Source organism: Balaenoptera borealis (genome assembly GCF_965194805.1).
Source record: "Balaenoptera borealis genome assembly, chromosome: 1".
In the NCBI taxonomy this organism is placed as follows: Eukaryota; Metazoa; Chordata; class Mammalia; order Artiodactyla; family Balaenopteridae; genus Balaenoptera; species Balaenoptera borealis.
The window spans coordinates 88,202,585-88,221,584 of NC_138860.1; the positions used below are offsets into that span (position 1 = coordinate 88,202,585).

The window sequence follows — 19,000 nt, forward strand, 5'->3', positions numbered from 1 at the left end:
GGGTTCGATCCCTGGTCAGGGTACTGGATCCCGCATGCCTCAACTAAAGATCCCACACATGGCAACGAAGATCCCGCATGCCGCAACAAGGATCCCCTGTGCCACAGCTGAGACCCGGAACAGCCAAATAAAGAAATAGACAGACAGATAAATAAATAAATAAATAATTTTTAAAAAGGAAAAGAAATGAGAGGTATTTAAACTGGAAAGGAAGAAATGTCCCTACTTGCAGAGAACACATTTGTCCATGTAGAGGATTCCAAGGAATCTACACAAAAAGCTACTAGAACTTACAAGTGATTAGCAACGTCACAGTATAAAAAAGGTCAACATACAAAAATCAACTTGCATTTCTATATATTTGTAATAAACAACTGGAATCCAAAAGTTAAAAACGGTACCAATAGCTCTTCACAATTGAAGCACTAGGTATAATTATAATAGGACATGCAGGATCTTTATTTTGAAAATCAAAGAATGTTGATGAAATAAAACAGAGAAGACCTAAATGAATGGTGAGACATACCCTTTTCATTGATTGAAAAATTCAATATAGTTAAGATGTCAATTCTCCCTAAGATGATATAAAGATTTAATGTAATCCCTATTAAAATCCCAGCAGAATTCTTTGCAAATACAGAAAAGATAATTCTAAAGTTCATATGGAAATGTGAAGAAACTGAAGTATCTAAAACAATTTTGAAAGACAAGAACACAGCTGGAAGACACATTACACATTAAGATATATCATAAAGCTACAGTAAAGAAGATGGTGGTATTGGTGAAAGGATAGACACATAGATCAGTAGAACAGAATAGACTCCAGAAATAGACCTTCATAAATTCAGTCTATTGATTTTTAATGAAGATACAGAGGCAATTCAATGGAGAAAGGACAGTCTTTTGCACAAATGATCCTGGAAAAATTAGACATCCATATGCAAAAAAAAGTGAACCTTGAACTATATCTCACACCACATAGAAAATGAATTTAAAATGGACAATAGGGCTTCCCTGGTGGCGCAGTGGTTGAGAATCTGCCTGCCAATGCAGGGGACACGGGTTCGAGCCCTGGTCTGGGAAGATCCCACATGCCGTGGAGCAACTCGGCCCATGAGCCACAATTACTGAGCCTGCGCATCTGGAGCCTGTGCTCCACAACAAGAGAGGCCGCGATAGTGAGAGGCCTGCGCACCGTGATGAAGAGTGGCCCCCGCTTGCCACAACTAGAGAAAGCCCTCACACAGAAACGAAGACCCAACACAGCCATAAAACAAAAAATAAATAATTAATTTTAAAAAAATAAAAATAAAAAAAATAAAATGGACAATAGACCTAAGTGTAAGATGTAAAACTATAAAACTCTTGGAAGAAATTATAGGAGAAAATTTTCATGACTTTGGGTGGGGCAAAAATTTCTTAATACAAAACCGAAAGCATAATCCATAGAAGAACAAATTTATAAATTAGACTTTGTTGAAACTTAAAACTTCTTCTCCTCAAAAGATATTAAGAGAATGAAAAGACAAGCCATGAGCTGGGAGAAAAGTTTACTAATCATACATCTGACAAAGAACGTTTACCTAGAATATATAAAGAACTCTTAAAACTTGAAAAATAAATACAATTTTAAAAACGGGGGCAAAAGATTTGAACAGACACTTCACCAGAGGAGATATATGGATGGCAAAAAACACATGATGAACCCATTAGTCATGACGGAAATGAAAATGAAAATCAAATGGGAAACTCTTGCACACCTATTAGAATGGCCAAAATAAAAAATAATGACAATACCCAGTGCTGGTAAAGATCTATAGCAACTGGAACTCTCCTACATTGCTTGTAAGAATGCAAAATGGAATAATCATCCTGGAAAACATGTTGATAGTTTCTAATAAAGTTAAACAAATACCTATGTGACCCAGCAATCCTACTTCTATGTGTTTAGTCTAGAGAAATGAAAACACATGTCCACACAAAAACTTGTACATAAAGGTTCACAGCAGTACTATTCATAACTGTCAAAGACTGAAAACAACCCAAAATGGCCTTCAACAGACGAATAGATAAATAACTGTGGTGTATTCATAGAGTGCTACTCATCACTAAAAAGGAATAAGCTATTATTACACAAACAACATGGATGAATCTGAAATGCATTATGCTATGTGGAAGAAGCCAGTCTCAAAATGTAACATAATGTACATTTACATTTATATGACATTTGGGAAAAGATAAAACTGTAGTAATGGCAAGGAGATCAATGGTTTCTGGGGATTAGGGGTGGGTTGAGAGACTGATTAAGGAGTGTTAGAATTGTTCTTTATCTTGCTTGTGGTGGTGGTTATAAGGATCTCTGCATTATTAAAACTCATAAAGCAGTAAACCAAAAAAAAAAAAAGCAAAGAGTGAATTTGCTGTGTGTAAACTTTAAAATGATTAATAGATAAATAAGTTGAGATATATTAGTGAAACGGAGCAAGACCCTATGGTCCTTGCCCCACCCCCTGTCCTCAGCCTGCCTTTTGTCTGTGGAAAATCTTTAGCCAAAGAATAGGTTTGATCAGAGAAGTGAGGAAATGCAGAAACCAAGGAAAACAGTCAAAGGAGACCGAATAATAATAGTTTAATCATTAAGCACAGTCAAGGACCTTTAGTTCCTCCTTCAGGGCTATAGATAATACTCTGAGCCATGTCCTGTGAGCTGTTTTGCAGATACTGAAGCCCCCACCAGGTGGAGGAGGATGACTACATGATGACCAAATTGAAGCCGTGACATAAGCTGCCACGGTTCCGAGAAGTGGCCTCAAAGAAATGGGAACAAACCCTGGAACTGAAGATTAACTGTACTTAAAACAAACAAGGTGACACTGATCAGACCACCACATTACCGGTTTCAAGATGACTGTCAGAGCTGACTGTGCTGTTCTGCTCCCTCCTATACAGCCCTGAAACTCCCCTTTAAATCCCCTTCCCCTGAGCAGCAGTCGGGATTTGGTTCTCCGACAGGAGCCCACCCTCTCCCCCGGTTACCAGGCTCTGAAATAAAGCAAGCTTTCCTTCCCTACCAACACTTATCTCTAGAGAATTGACTTTCAAGTGGCAAGCAGTCGGACGTGGGTTCGGTAACATGAGAGTTTAGACTCATCATCTTGGGTCAAACTGAAAGTCCACATAGCCTACAATTTTGTGGCTGGTAGTGCAATAAAATAAGATAGTTGCTATTTATTCTCTCTGGCCCCATATATGCCAGTATATTTTAATGGTTATCTGTCATTCTGTTAGGCATTACTGACTCATTCTTACTCTGAAAACACATTTATTTTACCTTTTAAGCCATTTACTAAAGGTCACAGTAACATGCAGTAACATTTTTTATAAGTGGAAATTTTAAAAATCTAGAAAAATCAACTGAATAACTATTTGTACAAAAAAGACAGTTCAATAAAGGGGCAGAATATAAGATCAACATACACAAATTGATGTTTTTTCCTATATACCTGTTAAAAAAGTAAGAGAATAAAAGATCCCATTAACAATAGCAGGAAAGGGGGCTTCCCTTGTGGTGCAGTGGTTAAGAATCCGCCTGCCAGTGCAGGGGACAAGGGTTCAATCCCCGGTCTGGAAAGACCCCATATGCTGCGGAACAACTAAGCCCGTGCGCCACAACTACTGAGTCTGCGCTCTAGAGACCTCGAGTCACAACTACTGAGCCCACGAGCTGCAAGTACTGAAGTCCATGTGCCTAGAGCCCATGCTCCACAACAAGAGAAGCCACTGTAATGAGGAGCCTGTGCACCTCAATGAAGAGTAGCCCCCACTCACCGCAACTAGAGAAAGCTGGCACACAGCAACGAAGACACAATGCAGCCAAAAAAAAATAAATAAATGAAAAAAAGTCCCTGGAATTCCCTGACGGTCCGGTGGTTAGGACTCCACACTCTCACTGCTGAGGGCCTGGGTTCGATCCCTGGTTAGGGAACTAAAATCCCACAAGCTGTGCAGTGCAGCCAAAAAAAAAAGAGTCCCTATCTTTGCAGGTGCAATGGAAAAAATAGCAGCTCAAATAAAAATTATATAAAAAAAAAAAAATGGAAAAAACCAATAGCAGGGAAAACTAAGCATTTCCTAAGAATAAACAAAAAAGTAATATGCAAGGCCAATTTGAAGAAAACAATAAAACCTGACTAAAGGACATAAAATATGACTTGAATAAATATCTTGTTCCCAGGTAGGAAATCTTAGTATTGTACAAATTATTAAGTTTGCCAGTCTCCCAGCATTAATTGGTAATGTCAAGACAATCCAATCAAAATTTCAGTTGAATTTTTATGGACCTTGATGAGTTGATTCTCAAATTTATATTGAATACTGGAAAAGAAAATGTGTGAAAAAATTGAAAGACAAAAATTGAAAAGAAATATTTAAAAACAAACGAGCAGTATAGTGATTGAAACAGTGTGGTATAGTTGTGTAAAAAGATAGCCTCGTATACCTAAAGAAATTTAGTTTGCAATAAAGATGTTATTTTTAATCATTGTAAGAAAGGATGAATTATCAATAAATAATGTTTGTTATCTATTTGGGGAAAAAGGTAAAGTTAGGTCCTGACTCTGGATTGTATCAAATTCCAGAGATAGATATAAAAAACAAAACTAGAGAACTACTAGGAGAAAATATAAGAGAATATTTGTATAATCTGGGAGAAAAGGAAGGCATTTATAAGTAAGAGACAAAAATCCAAGAACAGTGAAGGAAAAGTCTTACATATGCAAATTCAAAACTTCTGTATATAAATAATACTAAATAAGGAATTCAACAAAAGATTAAAATTCAAAATGTGTGAAGAGCTTCACACAGCTATTAAAAAAAGACAAGTAAGACAATAGAAAAATAAGCAAATGATATGAACAGGCCATTCAAAGAGAAGGAACTAAAAACGGCCAATTAGTTTATAAAATGATCTTCAATCAGACATGTAACCAAAGAAATTTTAGGTAATATTATATCTGTTTTCCTCATCAGATTGGAAAACAAAACAAAAAGATTGGTCATATTCAGAAATGGAAAAGTGATGGAAGTGGGCATGCTCATCTACTGTGGGTGGAAGATAAATTGATTAAGCCTTCATGTGGAACAAGTTTATCAAAACTGTGAGTTCCTTTTACCACCAATTCCCTTCCAGGATTTCCTGCAGAAATAGTTACACATGTGTATAAACAAAGATGTTTATCGTAGCATTGTTTGGGGTATAGCTTAGGTGCTGGAGCCGGACTATGTGGACTCTACCACTAACTACTTTTCTGACCTCAGGCAACTTAATATTTTTGTGGCTCAGCTTTCTCATCTGTAAAATGAGGAATAGAATATTACCTACCCTGTACATTGTTGTGAGGAACAGAGAAAATAATATACATGTAAAGTGCTCAGCACATGGCCTGGCACATCGAGTTCAAGTATCAAGTGGCATTAATAGTGAAAAATTTGAAATAACTTCATAAATGTTCATTAAGATGGGGAAGGACTCTATTATGGGACACCATACTATAGACTAATACAGTGGTCCCCAACCTTTTTGGCACCAGGGACCAGTTTCGTGGAAGACAATTTTTCCACGGATGGGGGGGATGGATCAGGCTGTAATGTGAGCGATGGGGAGTGATCAGAAGCAGCAGATGAAGCTTCGCTTGCTCACCCGCTGCTCACCTCCTGCTGTGCAGCCCAGTTCCTAACAGGCCATGGACCGCTACCAGTCAGCGGCCAGGGGATTGGGGACCCCTGGACTAATATATACTTTTTTTTTGAGTATATTTTTAAAAATTTATTTTGAATGAGACGAATTTATTGTACTGACATGGGAAGATTAGGAAAGAGTTTAACCAGCACAGCCCCTGTTTGGTTTCTATAGCTCTCTTGGCAAAGGGTAGGGACAATTTAAGCAAGCACATTTAAAGCTTTAGCTCATATAGAGTACATCACATCCACTTGTATTCCATTGACCAAAGCAAATCATACGGACCCTGCCTATTGGGAGGCATTGAAGTCTATTAGCTAAGGGCTGGATGTACAATCATCTTATAGGGGAGAAAGTGAATAGCTGAGAACAGTAATACCATCTATCAAAGCTGGCTATCCATGACCCCATGACCCCACCATTGAGTAGACATCCCATACTCTGTGTGTGAGTGTGTGTTTTCTATTTACCTTCAGAATCCGTATCTGTGGGCCACACATATGAGAAAAACACTATGGAACATTTGCCTGTGGATTCCCCGAGCAAATGAGGTTACAATGGGACCTCAACAATGAGAGATAAATCCTGATTTCTTGTGTCTCCACTGGTAAGATGTAGATACTTAGGTGAGCACCAGGCTCATTCCCAACTTAACTTTTTTGTTCCTTCACAATATCCTGGACATTCAAATTTGTGTTTAGTTCCTTGTAAAAAATTATTTCATTTAATTTTAACAACACCATTATAGGGTAGCTATTTTATCCTCATGATAAATTACTGTGTATCATAGGCCTTCCAGAAGCACTCTCTTACTGTTAAAACTCTTTGATTATGAGTATTAATTGTGAATGCCAATTTTGAGTAGTTTGAAGGGATGGAGTTGGGAGAACTCCCTGGCATCAGTGTTATAACAGTGTCTCAGGAATACATGTCTGCAACAGGCGTGCTCATTTTTCAAACCTAAGACCCAGCTTTGTGGGGTTAGGGCATGAGTTGGCTTTGGGCTCTTGTCAACCACAGCAGAAGGGGGTTCTTAAGATTGTAGCCTCTTTCATCCTAGTGCAGTGATTTTCTATCCTAGGACACTGACATAATCCTAACGTGAGCCCAAAGGTCTAAGTCCATGTACTCAAGAAGTCTGTACAAATTCTCACCCATGGTCACAACTTTTACTTAAGCTCCATATCTGACTCACTAGATGCTGCCAGCTAGTGTCCTGCTGTGACCCAACAGAGCAGGGACATAATGGACAGCAAACACAACTTGTTCACTAACCTGTGCTCGATCATGCATGTTTTGGTAGGGTTGGCATATGCCAAAGCCCATCACTGACATGATTTGGATACCATTAATCTTATCAGGTTGCCGTTGGCAGAGGGTGTACCATCTTTGTGGTGTAATCAAAGAATTAATATGAATGCCACGCTTATATAACCTGACCAGTGAATGAAACAGAACTTGGGGTTGTACTTTGCTACCACCTAAAAGAATTAGAAGAAAAAACAAAAACTAAAGTCAGCAGAAGGAAGGAAATAATGAAGATCAGAGAGGAAATAAATAAAATAGAGATTTAAAAAATAGTAGAAAAATAATCAATAAAACCAAGAGTTGGTTCTTTGAAAGGGTAAACAAAATTGACAAACTTCTGGCCAGGCTCACCAAGAAGAAAAGAGAGAGAACCCAAATAAACAAAATGAGAAATTAAAGATGAGAAATACTGGGACTTCCCTGGTAGTCCAGTGGCTAAAACTCTGCACTCCCAATGCAGGTGGCCCAGGTTTGATCCCTGGTCAGGGAACTAGATCCCAAATGCAGCAACTAAGAGTTTGCATGACGCAACTAAAGGATCCCGCATGCCACAACTAAAGATCCCACATGCTACAATGAAGATCTTGCATGTGGCAACAAAGATCCTTTGTGCCACAACTAAGACCTGGCGCAGCCAAATAAGTAAATAAATAAATATTAAAAAAAAAAAACCTTTAGAAAGAGGAGAAATAACAACTGATACCGCAGAAATTAAAAAAAAAATACTCTGAACAATTATATGCCAACAAATTTGACAACCTAGAAGAAATGGACAAGATTCTAGAAATATGCAGCCCACCAAAACTGAATCAAGAAGAAATAGACAATTTAAACAGACTGATCAATAGAAGTGAAATAGAATCTGTAATAAAAACAAAACAAAAAAACACAAAAAAAACTCCCTGCAAACAAAAGTCCAGGACAAGATGGCTTCACTAGGTAATTATACCAAACATACATGGAAGAACTTAGGCAATCTTTCTTAAACTCTTCCAAAAGACTGAAGAGGAGGGAACACTCCCAAAGTCATCCTATGAAGCTACCATCACCCTGATACCAAAACTACACAAAGACAATACTAAAGAAGAAAATTACAGGCCAATATCTTTGATGAATATAGATGCAAAAATTCTCAACAAAACGTTAGCAAATCAAATCCAACAACACATAAAATAGATTATATACCACGACCAAGCTGGATGAATCAGAGGGTCACAAGGATGTTTCAACACATGCAAATCAATCAGTGTGATACACCACATCAACAAAACAAAAGATAAAAACAACACGATCATCTCAATAGACCCAGAAAAAATATTTGACAAAATTCAACATCCATTCCAGATAAAAACTCTTACCAAGGTAGGTATAGAGGGGATATATCTCAACATAATAAAAGATATTTATGACAAACTCACAGCCAACATAATACTCACTGGTGAAAAACTGAAAATCTTCCTGCTAAAATCTGGAATGAGAGAAGGATTCCCACTTTTACCACTTCTATTCAACAGAGGACTGAAAGTCCTAGCCACAGCAATCATACAAGAAAAAGAAATAAAAGTTATCCAAAATGGAAGGGAAGAGGTAAAACTTGTCATTATATGCAGATGACATGATACTATATATAGAAAACCCTGAAGACTCCACACAAAAACTACTAGAACTGATGAACGAATTCAGCAAGATAGCAGGATACAAGATTGACTACAGAAATCTGTTGCATTTCTTTACACTAACAATGAAATATCAGAAAGAGAAAGTAAAAAAACAATCCCTTTTAAAATCACATCAGGGACTTCCCTGGTGGCTCAGTGGTTAAGAATCCGCTTGCCAATGCAGGGAACACGGATTCAATACCTGGTCCAGGAAGATCCCACATGTCGCAGAACAACTAAGCCCATGCGCCACAACTACTGAGCCCACGCACCACAACTACTGAAGCTCACGCGCCTAGAGCCCACGCTCTGCAACAAGAGAAGCCACCACAATGAGAAGCCCACACACCACAACAAAGAGTAGCCCCCACTTGCTGCAACTGGAGAAAGCCCACGCACAGCAACAAAGACCCAACAAAGCCAAAAATAAATAAATAAATAAAATCACATAAAAAAATATTTAGGAATAAGCCTGACCCAGGAGGTGAAAGTCTTATATGCTGAGAACTATAAAACACTGGTGAAGGAAATTGAATATGATTCAAAGAAATGGAAAGATATCCTATGCTCTTGGTTGGAAGAATTAATATTGTTAAAATGGCCATACTACCCAAAGCAATCTACAGATTTAATGCGATCCCTATCAAAATACCATGACATTTTTCACAGAACTAGAACAAATAATCCTAAAATTTATACAAAACCATAAAAGACCCAGAATTGCCAAAGCAATCCTGAGGTAAAAGAACAAAGCAGAAGGTATAACCCTCCCAGACTTCAGACAATACTATAAAGTTACAGTAATCAAAACAGTGTAGTATTGGCACAAAAACAGACATATGGATCAATGGGACAGAATAGAGAGCCCAGAAATAAACCCACACACCTACGGTCAATTAATCTTTGACAAAGGAGGCAAGAATATACAATGCGGAAATGAAAATCTCTTCAGCAAGTGGTGTTGGGAAAGCTGGACAGCTACATGTAAATCAATGAAGTTAGAACATACCCTCATGCCATACACAAAAATAAACTCAAAATAGCTTAAAAACTTAAATATAAGACATGGCACCATAAAACTCCTAGGACATAAATTGTACCAATGATTTCTTAGGTCAGTCTACCAAGGCAATAGAAATAAAAGCAAATATAAATAAATGGGATCTAATCAAACTTACAAGCTTTTGCACAGCAAAGGAAACCATAAACAAAATGAAAAGACAACCTATGGACTGGGAGAAAATATTTGCAAATGATGCAACTGACAAGGGTTTAATTTCCAAAATATACAAACAGCTCAGAAACTCAACAACAAAAAACCAAACAACTCAATCAAAAAATGGGCAGAAGACCTAAATAGACATTTCTCCAAAGAAGACATACAGATGGCCAACAGGCACATGAAAAGATGCTCAACATTGGTAATTATTAGAGAAATGCAAATAAAAACTATCATGAGGTACCACCTCACACCAGTCAGAATGGCCATCATTAAAAATTCTACAAATAATAAATGCTGGAGAGGGTGTGGAGAAAAGGGAACCCTCCTATACTGTTGGTGGTAATCAAAATTGGTGCAGCCACTATGGAGAACAGTATGGAGGATCCTCAAAAAACTAAAAATAAAGTTGCCATATGATCCAGCAATCTCACTCCTTGGCATAGATCTGGACAAAACCATAATTCAAAAAGATACATGCACCCCAGTGTTCACTGCAGCACTATTTACAATAGCCAAGACATGGAAACAACCTAAATGTCCATCGACAGATGAATGGATAGAGAAGATGTGGTATATATATATATATATATACAGTGGAATATTATTCATCCATAAAAAATGAAATAATGCCATTTGTACATGGATGGACCTAGAGATTATTATACTAAGCAAAGTAAGTCAGAAAGAGAAACTCAAATACCATATATCACCTATATGTGGAATCTAAAACATGACACAAATGAACTTATTTATGAAACAGAAACAGACTCACAGACATAGAGAACAGACATGTGGTTGCCAAGGGGGAGGTGGGATGGGGAGGGATGGATTGGGTGTTTGGGACTAGCAGATGCAAAATATTATGTATAGAATGGATAAACAACAAGGTCCTATTGTATAGCACAGGGAACTGTATTCAATATCCTGTAAAAAAATAATAATAATGGAAAAGAAAAAAATAAAAATTAAAAATAGTTTTAAAAAATTAAAATTACATTTTAATAAAAAATAATAATAATAAAAAGAAATATTAACAACTTGAGATCAATAGTGTTCATAGAGTACTAAATAGAAGGAATAAGAAAAACCCATACCCTAAAAGAGAAGAAACTGTACACCTAGACACATTATGGTATAATCTCTAAAAGTCTCAGAAGTTCTGCCACAAAAAGGGCCATTTTAAACATACTTTTGGGGCCTTCCCTGGTGGCGCAGTGGTTAAGAATCCGCCTGCCAATGCAGGGGACATAGGTTCGTTCCCTGGTCTGGGAAGATCCCACATGCCATGGAGCAGCTAAGCCCACATGCCACAACTACTGAAGCCCACGCACCTAGAGCCCTTGCTTTGCCACAAGAGAAGCCACCACAATGAGAAGCCCGCACACTGCAACGAAGAGTAGCCCCCGCTCATCACAACTAGAGAAAGCCCGTGCGCAGCAACAAATACCAACACAGCCAAAGGATAAATAAAATTTATAAATAAATAAATAAATAAATAAATATACTTTTGGAGGAATTACTCAAATAAGAGGAATAAAGCCAGCAGATGCTCCCTAGACAACATACTACCTTGCTAACTTGTCTTACTCCCTCATCCTGCTTGAGGAACTTAGTATGTCTGAGAATCTTTTATTATTCATATACATTTGAATGACTTTTAGCTAAATACGAACTCTGTTTCAAAGGTCTTTCCTTCAGTATTTAAAAATAGAACCACATTGTCTTCTTGCATATGCTGTTGCAGTTGAGAAGCAGAGGGTATGGCAGGGATAAAACCAAGAAGTCATCTCCTGTTTTCAGAGGGAACATATAAATACCAATTTAACAACCCAAAACAAAGAAATCAGGTAAGGAGGAAGAAAACTGACACAGATTGATACCAAAAAATAAAACAGTAGAAGCAAATCAGGATGTAATTAATCAGTAAGTATAAATGGACTAAATTGCCAGTTAAAAGACTAAGTTTATCAGATTGCATAAAGCAAAACAAAACAAACAAAACAAAACAAAAAATATGTAGAGCTACGTACTTAAGACTCCAAATCTGACTGTATCATTCCCTGCTTAAAATTTTCAATAACTCTCATCACTAATAGGGTTCACAGCATCAACTCAATTCACTCTGACTTAGAGTCAGTCAACCAACCTCTCTAGCCTTATTTTCTTTCAGCTACCTTTTTTCATCTGTTTCAATAACACCGAACACTCCTAGTTCACTGCATTCACCATTTGTTTCAGGATTCTGTATCTTTGTATACACGGTTTTCTTGACACACCTAACCCCTTCTTAAGGCTATTAATTCGTCCAAAAGGACTTACTTTAGTTATCATTGCTTCTGGGAATTGGCCCCTAACCTTCAAGAATATTCCAAATATCCTTCTTTTATGTTTTTTAAGGCACCTTGTATATTCCTTCATCATTCTTCTTACCTTAAAAGATCAGGAGTAACAAACAGCAGAATTAGATCCAACAAGCTTTATATTGGAATTATCAGACATAAAATATTAAAAGTATATTTATAACATTTGTAGAAATAAGAGTGAACTGAAAATATGAACAAGAGGTGGGAGGGAATTTTCTGAGGTGATGGGAATATTTTGACGATAAGGATGTGGATTACATAAGTGTACTCATTTGTCAAACTGAACAGCCTATCCACTTAAGATCCGTGCATTTCATTGAGTATAAAACAGTACTTAAGAAAAAATTTTGAAAATACCTTCCAGATTTTGTCCGTCACTGCTTGTTACCTTAATTCAGGCTATAAATATTCCACATTTATTTTGTTATAATAATAAGGGAATTCTTTAAGTACAGAACTGTTTTATTTACGTTCATATCCCAGTGAATGGCCCAGTGTGTGGCACATTTTGTTCCCTAACCAGAAGTCCAGGTTCAAGCCAGTTGCTGAAATATAGCTCTAGCTTAGCCATTCCACAGACATCAAACATCATCTAGTCTGTTCATTCCAGAACTTCAAGCTATTTCAAAACCAGTGAATCTTTTCATTCATCTCATTCATGTCCCCATTTGGCACCATTCAAAATACAAGTTACTTTAATTATTTGTCTTCTCTATCATCACCTCTTTCCAGTAATCCCTCTTCTTTGTTCCCCAGAAGCAACTGCTCATCTGATTTCTATTACCATAGGTTACTTTTGCTTATTCTAAACTTCTTATAAATGGAATTATAAATTATATACTGTTTTGTTTTGGGCTTCTTTTATTTAACGTTTTTGAGATTTATCCATGTTGTTATGTGTATCAGTAGTTCACTTCTTTTTATTGTTGTTCAATAGTATAAATATATCATAGATTATTTAACCATTGTTCTCCTGTTGATGGACACCTGGGTTTTTTTCCAGTTTGGGGCTACTACAAATAAAGTAGTTCTAAACATTCTAGAACAAGGCTTTTGTGGATAGATGTCTCTAGTTCTCTTAGATAAATACCTAGGAGTGTAACTGCTGAGTCATGGGATGCACATGTGTATTTTTAGCTTTTGAAGGAACTGCCAAACTATTTTCCAAAGTGTTTGTACCATTTTATATTTTTACAGCTACGTATGAGATTTCCAGATGCTCTACATCCTCTAAAGCATTTGGTATTGTCAATCTTTTATCAATTTGTGTTTTAATTTGCATTTCCTTGAGAATCAGTGATGTTGAACACTTTTTAATATGCTTATTACTAATTCATGTCATTTTTGTGAAGCGTTTTTTAAATATTTTGCAGACAATTATATGACTTATTATTAGTGAGCTCTAGGAATTCTATGCATATTCTATATGTATTATAAGCCCTTTGTCAAATGTATTTATTATGAATATTTTCTTCCAGCCTGTTATGTACCTGTTTTCTTAACAGTGTCTTTTGATGAACAGAACTTTTTTATTATAACAAAGTCCAATTTATGGTTTCTTTGTCTTAAAAAAATATGAACAAGAAATGAGAGATTATAATAAATGACCAGGCAGACTAGAAAAATAGCCAAATAAACTTTTAGAAATGAGATATAAAATCATTGAAATTAACTCAGTGGAGGGTAGGCAGAATAATGGTCCCCCAAAGATGTCCATGTCCTAATCCCTGGAACCTATGAATATGTTATGTTACATGAAAACAGGAATTAAGGTTGCAGATGGAATTAAATTTGATAATCAGATGTCCTTAATATAAAAAGACTAATACTGGATTATCTGGGTGGGCCCAATACAATCACTTGGGTACTTAAAAATTGAAGAGGGAGGCAAAACAGTCAGTGTCAGAGTGATGGATGTGATTTTCAAACTGGAGGAAGCAAACCATCAGCCAACAAATGTGAACAATTTCTAGAAGCTGGAAAGGGCGAAGAAGCAGATTCTTCTCTAGAGCCTCCAGAAAGGAATACAACCTTTGACTTTAGCCTGGAGACCCATTTAGAAATTCTGAACTATAGAACTGTAAGGTCATAAATTTCTATTGTTTTAAACATTGTTTAAATTTGTGGCAATTTGATATGGCTGCAATAGTAAACTACTACAATGGGTTAATCAGATTAGACACAATGAAAAGAGAATTAGTGGAATGGAACATAGATCTAAAGAATGCAGTGAAGAAGGACAAAGATGGAAAATACAGTAAGTCCCCTACATATGAACGAGTTCCATTCTGAGAGTGTATTCGTAAGTCCAATTTGTTCATAAGTCCAACAAAGTTAGCCTAGGTACCCAACTAACACAATCTGTTATATAGTACTGTACTGTAATAGGTTTATAATACTTTCCACACAAATAATACATAAAAAACAAACACAAAAAATAGAGAAAACATTTTTAATCTTACAGTACACTACTTTGAAAAGTACAGTAGTACAGTATAACAGCTGGCATACAAGGGCACATTCACATCTTTGAAAGTTCACTACTTGAAGGTTTGTATGTAGGGGACTTACTGTATGAAAGAAGAGAATAGGGACAATGGGTGAGATGTAATAGTCAATTCGCTGGAAATTCAATGGGTGAAATTTTCTAAAATTTATGAAATATATTAAAACTTAAGTTTCAGGAAGCAATGATTCCCGAACAGGGAATAAATAAATGAAAAGAAATCCCCATGTAAACATATCATAGTGAAACTTCAGGGCACCAAAGACTAAGAGAAGATCTTAAAATAGACATACAGGAAAAACAAATATAAATAAAAAAACAGAAAAACAAAAATAAACAAAACCAATGAACCAGATAAACTTCAAGGAATAAAATTTATACTGAGAACAAATTTCTCAATAGCAAATGGAAGGGTAAAAATAGTAGAATAATATCTTCAAATTGCTGAAAGAAAATAACCTAGAATTGTTTACTTGGTTAAAATATCACTTAAAAATTAGAACAAAACAGACATTCTCAGGCAAATGAATACCGAAACACCAGGCCCACAACACTTTACAAAAAATTTCTACCAAATAACCCAGAAGGTCACTCCCTTTTTGCATATATACATTCTTCCAGAGGATAGATAAAGAGGTGGTGTCTCTGATTCATTTCATGGGGCCAGTATAACCTTAATAAAACAAAGCCAATACAAGCAAGGAAAATGGTAGGCTATTCTTACTCATGAACATAAGTATAAAAATTCTAAATAACATAAAAACAAATCAAATCTGGCAATGTGTATGGACTAATTCGGTTAAACTGACTTTGTATTTAACAGATTGGTATTAAAAATCTATTCTCATAACTTAGCAAGTAAAAGAACTTAAGGCTTATCTGCCTACTGAGTGCATTGTCCTACATATTTTAAAATGATTTTTTCCTCTACTTTTTACAATTATCTTGTCCAAATGTAATTTGACATCAATTTTTTGGTGACTCATCTTTAGTAAATCTTCCAAAAATGTCAACTTTTTCTACACATTTTATCAGTTTATCTGACACTTCTGGCATATAACAGGTGGGAACAAAGGTGCTGATTCTCAGCTAATACTCACTGTACAAGAGCACTACTTGTTAACAATGAAAAACTTCCACACCAGTTAGTAAAGAGGAATTCTCTACTTACTTAGAATACAAGTTGGAAAGTGACATCAGCATGTGGCAGCATAAGATATTCCTCCTTTTTAATCCTCCTCTTCAATCAACAAATTGGACATCCATAACGAACAAGGGCGCTGCAGTGAAGGTTTCCAGATCTTGCACCTTTCCCCGGGGATCCAAGGGGAATCTCGCCCACCAGTTCAGCCAGTAGCAGACAGACATACCTCCATACAAACTGTGGAACCAGCAGAGCCAGTGAGACTTCCTGGACGCCTCTTGCTACTGTTGAGCAAGAATTAGGTGAGTGCTGAAGTGGCTAGGTACTCACCCACAAGAGAGAACCTGCAGAGTCCAGCCCTCCTGAAGGGAGAATACAATACACCGCTGGAGAAAAAGGAAAAAAAATACAATTGGCCTTTGAACAACATGGGGGTTAGGGGCACCCACCCTCTGTGCAGTTGAAAACCTGCATAGAACTTATAGTCAGCCCTCCATACACTCGTGGTTCCTCTGTATCTACAGTTACACATCCATGGATTCAACAGACCTCAGATCATGTAGTACTGTTGTATTTACTATTAAAATAATCCACATATAAGTAAGTGGACCCACATAGTTGAAACTCGTGTTTGAGTCAACTGTGTTTGAGTGTGGTCACAAGGGAAGCAGGAAGAGAAACTTTCCCAGTGCTACCCCCACCAGAAGGCCCTGATTGGGGCTGATTTATCAGGCAGAGGCGACACCTCTCAATCACCTGGCTCTTGTGGCAGTGGGTCTTACATTCAGGGGTCCCATAGGACTGTAACAAATGGAGAAAGAGTTCTTAACCAGCTGCCACTAAGATGAACCCACCATCTTCCTGTGAAAGGGGCCAATTAGCTTATCTTCACAGCTGTGGCCTTAGGGGCAATCTTCTAATTAAACACATTAGTAGAAAGAAGGAACTAAAGACTGGAGTGGAAATAAATAGAGACTAAAAAGAAAATAAAAAAGATGAATGAAACTAAGAGCTTTTTTAAAAAAAAATAAACAAAAGAGAAAAACTTAGACTCACCAAAAAAAGAGAACTCAAGTGCAATTACAAAGAACAAGGATATATTACAAATGATAATCACATAAATACAAAGGATCATAAGAGAATACTATGAAAAATTACGTGTCAATAAATTGGACAACTTAGAAGAAATGGATAAATTCCTAGAAATGTATATAACCTACCAAGACTGAATTATGAAGAAATAAGACCAACTGCTGGTAAGGGGATTGAATCAGTAATTAAAAATCTCCTAACAAACAAAAGTCCAGTACCTGATAGCTTCACTGGCAAATTCTACCAAACATTTAAAGAAGAATTAACATCAATCTTTCTCAAACTCTTCCAAAAATAGAAGACAAGGGAACACTTTCAAACTCATTTTATGAGGCCAGCACTATCCCGATACCAAAACCAGACAAGGACACCACAAGGAAAGAAAATTATAGGCCAATATCCCTGATTAACATAGATGCAAAAATCCTCAATGAAATATTAGCAAAACAAATTCAATAATATATTAAAAGAATCTTATACAATGATCAAGTGGGATTTATCCCAGGGAATGTAAGAACAATTGAATTGTAGATGTTGAATCAATGTGATACACCATATTAACAAAATGAAGGGTAAAAACCATATGATCATCTCAATAGACGCAGAAAATTCATGTGACAAAATTCAAATCTATTCATGATAAGAACTCTCAACAAAGTGGGCATGGGGGAACATACCTCAACATAAAAAAGCCACATATGATAAGCCCACAGCTAACATCAATTTCAGTGTTTAAAAGCTGAAAGCTTTTCCACTAAGGTAAGGAGCTAGACAAGGATGCCCAATTTGCCACTTTTATTCAACATAATATTGGAAGTCTTTGCCAGAGTGTGTAAGCAAGAAAAAGAAATAAAAGGCATCCAAACTGGAAAAGAAAAAGTAAAACTGTCTCTATTTGCAGATGACATAATCTTATATACAGAAAACCCTAAAGACTCCACCAAAACACAGTTAAAACTAAGAAATTAAGTAAAGTTGCAGGATACAAAAATTAATATACAAAAATCTATTGCATTTCTATACACTGATAACAACTCTCAGAAAAGAGAAATAAAGAAAACACACCCATTTACAATTGCATCAGAAAGAATAAAATACCTGGGAATAAATTTAACCAAGGAGGTGAAAGACCTGTACAGTGAAAACTATAAGACATTGATGAAAGAAATTGAGGAAGACACAAATAAATGGGAAGATATTCTGTGCTCATGGGTTGGAAAATTTAATATTATTACCATGACTATATTACCCAAAGCAATTTACAGATTCAATGCAATCTGTGTGAAAATTCCAATGACATTTTTCACAGAAATAGAAAAATAATCCTTAAATTTGCATGGAACCACGAATAACTAAATAACTGAATAACTAAAGCAATCATAAGAACAAAGCTGAAAGCATCACACTTCCTGATTTCAAACTATATTACAAATCTATAGTAATCAAAAGAGTATGGGATTGACATAAAAACAGATGCATAGGACAATGGAACAGAATAGAGAGCTCAGAAATACGTATATGGCCAATTAATTTACAACAAAGGAGCCCAAAACATACAAAGGGAAGGGAGAATCTCTTCAGTAAATGGTGCTGAGAAAACTGGGCAGTCACATGCAAAAGAATGAAACTGGACCCCTATCTTACACCATATACTAAAATTGATTCAAAATAGATTAACGACTTGAATAAGACCTAAAATCATAAATCTCCTAGAAAACATAGGTGGTAAGGTCATTGACATCAGTCTTGGCAATGATTTTTTTGGGATTTGGCACAAAAAACAAAGGCAACAAAAGCAAAAATAAATAAGTGGGACTATATGAAATTAAAAACTTCTGTACAGGAAATCATCAACAAAATGAAAAGGAACCTACAGAGTAGGGGAAAGTTTTTGCAAGTCATATATCTGATGAGGGATTTATATCCAAAAAATATTTTAAAAACTCATACAACTCAATAGCAAAGAACCA

At 36.2% G+C, this 19,000-nt stretch overlaps 1 protein-coding gene across 2 annotated transcripts in view; it reads right to left on the bottom strand.

Moving 5' to 3' along the window:
• LOC309616684 (flavin-containing monooxygenase 5-like) overlaps positions 1-19,000 on the bottom strand; it is an 84,091-nt gene that overhangs the window by 53,262 nt on the left and 11,829 nt on the right. For both annotated transcript variants that reach the window (XM_082367521.1, XM_082367522.1), the window contains 3 exons: positions 16,269-16,324; positions 15,966-16,175; positions 12,245-12,355 (listed from right to left, as the gene is read on the bottom strand). The gene's annotated coding sequence lies outside the window, so the exon portion shown is untranslated. The remainder of the gene's footprint in view (positions 1-12,244; positions 12,356-15,965; positions 16,176-16,268; positions 16,325-19,000) is intronic.